Genomic DNA, 6,326 nt, shown 5'->3' on the forward strand with positions numbered 1-6,326 from the left:
AAAGGCTTATGACAGATCCCTTGGGTACCCCATATTCAGAGAAAAAGATATACATGATGAGACTGCCATGGAGCCTGAGAGGAATCAGACTGACAGGTAGGGAAAGAATGAGGACAGATAAGTGTCACAAAAATCCAGGGCAGAGAATAAATGCAAACTTCTGCTCCACACCAAAGAGAAGGGACCATATGGGCCAATTTGAAGTCCTAGAAGGAGCCGACCAGTTCCTTGAATTGGATACATGCTGCCATGTATCACATGTCCAGCACAATCTAGCCCCCATGAGCACTTGTATCATCTCTGTATCTTCTGAATTGATATCGATAACTTGTAACTAGGTAAGTTTCCTGAGTGTTAGCTGTGACTTTCCCCTTCAAATTCCTAACTGCAACAGATCATTGCCTATATTAAAGCTTCTTAAACTATGGGTTGCAACTCTATATGGGGTCGCAAAACTGAATGTGGGGGTTACGAAATATTTGGTTATGTATACTGATTTTATAAACCTTATATACTCAGAGTCCTATAAAAATTTCTTGGAAAAAATGAGTGGCAAGTTGAAAAAGTTTAAGAGGCCTTGACCTATATGACTAAAGCTTAATTTATTGTTAATCTCCGTCAACCTCAAAACACTAGAAATGACTTTCACAAAACTATGAGGCAGTACCTTTCTTCCACATGCATGGATTATTTTGGCTATTTCCATTGCTGTATTTCTCTTCATTTCCTCCTTCCTCCATGCCCAACAAGTTAAGAGATACCAAGTGTTACTAGTTTGCATGAGGACAGAAGATGCCACAATTTAAGCTTATCACCTCATTTTTCAAAATGATTCAACAAGTTCTCATGTATCTTTTATATTGTTATGTGCTTTTCAGTTAATGTTATAATTAATAGCAACACATCCTGAGCAATAACCAGTTCTTCATTTCAACAAACTGAGTCTATTTTTTACACAAAGTTTTAATAAATATATTATACATTTTTCTGAAAAACAAGTTGGATCTCCCAGAAGGCATATTTTGTTTGAATCTAACCACTTATATTTGTATATTATTAAATTTAATATTTCTTCTATTTCATGTTTTTTTGAAATACATTAAAAAGATTCTCTTGCTTTCTGGTCCCCATCTTCACAGTGGTGGAAGCAGAACTAGCGTGTCGAGTCACCACCATGCAGCTGTTTGTCAGCGGACAGGCTCTGCACACCCTCGAGGTGACTGAGCAGGAGACCATAGCCCACATCAAGGCCCATGTGGCATCCCTAGAGGGCATCACTCCGAGGATCAAGTCCTGCTACTAGGTGGCTCCCCGCTGGAAGAAGAAGCCATCTTGGGGCAGTGTGCATTGGAGCCACAGTCCACTCTGGTAGAGGCTAGCAGAATGCTAGGAAGTAAAGTCCATGGCTCTCTGGTCCAAGCTGGAAAAGTGAAGGGTCAGACTCCAAGGTAGCCAAGCAGGAGAAGAAGATGGCAGGCCAAGAAGAAGATGCAGTACAAGAGATGCTTTGTCAACGTAAGGCCCACCTTAGGCAAGAAGGGCCCCAATGCCAACTCCTAAGTCCCCGGTAGTTTTTGTCTGTCCCCAATAAAGCCGCTAGGACTCTAAAACAAACACATACAAAAACAAAACAAAAAACAAAACAACAACAAAATTAAATGCAAAGAGCCATTGTCTGGGTAATAGGGATTTGAATGTTGTTTTTTCTATTACGAGAAACCTTTCTCAACCCATCTTAGTTCTAGTACCTTCCCTCTTTTGATTATTTCCTGTTTATTCTATATACAGTTTATTTGTATGCTTGCTATCTCCCGCATTAGATTATAAGTTCCAGGGAAAGTGACTATCTTTTGCCTCTTTTTTTTTTTTTAAATGCTCAGCATTTAGTACAGTGCCTGGGACTTAGTAGGCACTTATTAAATGTTTTTTGACTGGTTTTCACTTAAGTGGTTGCTCTTACCACTGAGCATTTGTTCAGAATTCTGTAGCTCCTATGTTCAAAGGCCCATCAGAACTTCATTATAATCCTTCCTTTGAGATCCTTGAGTATGGCACTGGGAGATTCTTTATCTGTGTTTTGTCCTTCCTTCTCATTCAAGTATAAAATCGGAAACAATGAAAAAAAATACTATGTTGTAGAAGGAACTGGACAATGATTTTGAAGAAGTTGACACATTTTCTAACTTATCTATTTGATCAAGAAAGGAGGAAACTTTGAGTCAACTGATTAGGTGCAGTAGGAGGAGTGGAGGCTTATATAAAAGATAAGAGAGGGGAAAAAAATCCCTGACTAAGCTATAAAAAAAAACAAAACATTTCTGATCTAGCCATAAAAACAATACTATGGGCCACTGCCAAAGTAGTATCAATATCATCAGATCATAAAGTAACACTGACTATAAAGTCAGTATATAATCTCAAATATTCTTGTCATTGACCCACTTTGAAAAACATTAATGATGCTCAAATGCCTAGGCTTGAAGCATGGAATTAGGACAGGGACAATGGCCTTTCAAAATTGTAACATCAACTTAAAAATATGGGACCAGAATTGGACAAAAAAAATACCAAGTCTTGATTGTATGTATCAAAAGCAAAATGTAACTCCCTCATTTTAAGGGAAAGGTTTCTTTTTCCGGATGAATTTCGTTATTTTTAAAGTGAATGATAGTTTAAAAAAAAAAACAAAAAAAAAAAACAAAAAACATGAGACTTCCCAAAGTCTCTACCAAGGATTCCACCAGTATGGTGCAGTGAAAAGAAGAGCAATTTCAAATTCTGGTTTTGCTACTGATAGCCTAGATATCCTTGGGAAAGTCACTTAATAGCTCTAGCTCTCAATTTCCTCACATATGAAATGAAAGAGTTCAGCTAAACAATGTTTTAAGCCCCTTCTAGCTCTGAACCTAGGGACATGATTACAACTGGTCATAAATGTCACTTTCCACTTTTGTAGCTAATTGATTATTGACAGAAGGATGTGTGCTTTAACTTTCATAACAATAATTCACAGTTGTATGTGCTTAAAGGTTTGCAAGGTAACTTCCTCATAGTAGCCCTGTAAGGTCAATAGTGTATTATTAGGACCTGAGTGCAAATCCGACCTCAGACACTTGACACTTACTAGCTATGTGACCCTAGGCAAGTCAATCAACCCCAATTGCCTCAACCCCCTCCCCCCAAAAAAATCAGGAAAATAGTGTATTATTATCACTTCTTTCTACACATGAGAAAATGGAGGTTCTTGGAATTGAAGTGACTTGTCCATGAGAACACAGTACATTTCTGAGGAATGCTTTGATTCTAAATGCAATACTTTATCCACTTCTATTCTGCCAATTCTAGTGGCACATGAAGGTTGTTAACTGGATTTGGCCAGTTTTGTTGACTTGTAGAGTTGATTTTATTTACATTGTCATTGCAACTGCATACATTGTTCTTTTGGTTCTGCCTGAATCATTTCAAGTCTTAAGCTTATTTCTCTGAATTCTTCACATTTGGAATTATGTACGGTATAATAAACTGCTACAGCAGTTTGTTTAGCCATTGGGCACATATTTTGTTTTTATCTTTTTATTCTAATAAATAATGGTGCTATGAATATCTTTGTACAAATAAATTTTTGTAGTTGTCAACAATCATCTTGGGGAAGAGTCTTCCTTCCACCCTTCCCTCCTTCTTTCCTTCCACTCTTCTTTCTTTTCTTCCCTCCTTCCTTCCTACTTTCTTTTTTTCTTACTTTCTTTTCTTCCTTTTCTTCTTTCCATCCTTCCTTTCTCCCATTCTTCTATCCCTCCTTCCTTCTTTTCTTTCTTTTCTTCCTTCTTTCTACCCTTTTCTCTCTCCCTCCTCCATTCCCTCCTTCCCTTTCCCCCTCTTTCCTTACTCCATTCCCCTTTTTCTTCCTTCCTCCCTCCTTCTTTCCTTCCCTCCTTTTCCCTTCCCTTTCTTCTTTCCCTCTTTTCTCTATTCTTTCCTCTGTCTTTCCTTTCTTTCTTCCTTCCCACAGTTAGGTAGCACAGAGTGGAGGAAGCACCAGGCCTATAGTCAGGAAGACCTGAATATAAATTAGGCCTCTGACAGGTACTAGCAGTCATTTAACCTCTGTCTTCCTCATTTTCCTCAACTGTAAAATGGAAATAGCAATACCACCTACCTCCTTGGGATGTTATGAGGATCAAATGGATAATATATGCATAGTATCTGGCACATAGTAAGTGCTTAAAAAATGCTTGTCCCCTCTTCCTTCCTTTCCTCCTTCTCTTCTTTCAGACTGATCAGAAAGAGTCAAAAAGGTTTTAGACATTAAAAAAAAATCATGTTAGTGTAAATGGTTCAGGTCTATGTGAATAAAAAATCTTTTAAGATCATTATGGTTTGAAAAAGTAGTTGCAAAATATTTGGAACATTATTGAACCCACAATATTTGAAAAACAGCTTGTGACATTTAACAAACTCCAAACATAGATGAGTTCATTTATTCTTGCATGGTAGGAGTAGGCTCTGAAATAACAAGTTAAGTAAAATACTTGATTCAAGTAATAAGAGAATGATAACTGACTAACTTAAGCTTTGCTGACAATTTAATACTACAAGATACTCAGGAACCTAGCTCCTTGGTTTTACCAACTGCTACAAATCAATTACATAAAAAAATAAAATTAAAAAAAAAACCATCCCAGATGTCCTGTTGAATCCAGATACCATTTAATTATCTATATTATCCAAGAAAATCATGTCCTTATTGGTCAAGGAAATAATACATTTTATTTTTTTTTCCAATTTCCTACTTCTTAAGTTCCTTAACTTCTTCCATGTTGCCTCATATACTTAGGAAAATAGGAAAAGAAATGTACTCATGAAAGTAGATCACTCTATGCTAAAATATTATGTATGGTCTACTAGATATGCCTTGTCCATTTGTAATGCGACCTCTCAAATGGGAAAGAGAATGTGTTTTACTGTTTACTGTTCAGCATACTCCAAAATAATTATATCTATATGTGGTCTGCTAAAAAATCTCAATAGATATCAGAATTAATCATATAATATAGGTTGAGTGTAAGGATTAATTTCTCCATTTTACAGACTAATAGTCTTATTGTCAGAGATCTATTTGGGGGAGGTATTTCAGAGAACCTCTAGCCCAACCTCTCAAATTACAAATGAAGACACTAAGATTTGGAAAAGTTAAGTTATTCGGTCAAGGTTACAGAGTCAGAATTTAAGCATAGATCCTCTAACTATAGATTCAATGCTCATATCATACCATGCGGACTCTCAAATGTATCTATTGCTATTCATCAATTAATCAGTTCATGAACTGCTATGTGCCAGGAATTGAGCTAAGTTCTAGGAATATGAAGACAAGATTGAAATAGTCCCTGCCCTCAAAATATTCCCACTCTCTCTCTTTTTTTTTTTTGGCAGGGGGGAAAGTACATAAATAAGAATATTAAAATGTATACAAAATAAATACCAGGTTCTGGTTTGGGAAGGATACTAGCAGTTGGAGGGATCTGGACAAGCTAATCCCCAAGACTCATGATTCTATGCTCATTATTTCCCTCCTTATTAAAATAAACAGATTTGTAAGCTAAATTGAAAGGACAAAACAATAATAACTATCATAACTTGACATGGAAATGCCAACTAAACCCAGACCATTAATGCTTAGTCAAGCTCGCTGGTCTGGAGAATATTTCTAACTTTATCTTTAATTTCAACAGCAGCATAAATGTCCATTTTGCCTATCAGGGTATTTATTACTTTTACAGAACTAAAAACTAAACCATTATTTATTTTTTAATGGAATTTTATTTTCCAAAATATATGTAAAAACAAAATTTTAACATTGATTTTTAAAAAAACTTTCTATTCCAACTTCTCTTCCCCCCTCCCTTCCCACCCCCCACCCACAAGAACTCAAGCAATTCAAAATAAGTTATACCTAAGTAGTCATGGAAAAATTCCTATATTAGCTAATTCAAACCATTTATTTATAAGAGAGCCCCTTCAACTACTAAGCTCAGATAATTCATTATTTTTTTCCTCTGGATAAAACAGCTCTCCCTTTAAATCACCAAGGGTCTCTGGTGATGGTAATTATACTATCTTTCTACAGGACAAATATAAAGAAAAAGAAAGAGCCCTCTTTTTTTCCGTCCCTATTGACCAAACAACTGTGTACTTTTTTGTGGGGGGGGGGGCAACAAGGGTTAAGTGACTTGCCCAAGGTCACCCAGCTAGTAAGTGTCAAGTGTCTGAGGCCAGATTTGAACTCAGGTCCTACTGAATCCAGGGCCAGCACTTTATCCACTGCACCA

At 36.6% G+C, this 6,326-nt stretch overlaps 1 pseudogene; it reads left to right on the forward strand.

The window, feature by feature from the left end:
* The first annotated feature begins 1,174 nt into the window (after window positions 1-1,174).
* On the forward strand, window positions 1,175-1,560 carry LOC122726447 (annotated as a pseudogene).
* The last annotated feature ends 4,766 nt before the right edge of the window (window positions 1,561-6,326 follow it).

The sequence above is a fragment of the Dromiciops gliroides genome, chromosome 4, assembly GCF_019393635.1.
Source record: "Dromiciops gliroides isolate mDroGli1 chromosome 4, mDroGli1.pri, whole genome shotgun sequence".
In the NCBI taxonomy this organism is placed as follows: Eukaryota; Metazoa; Chordata; class Mammalia; order Microbiotheria; family Microbiotheriidae; genus Dromiciops; species Dromiciops gliroides.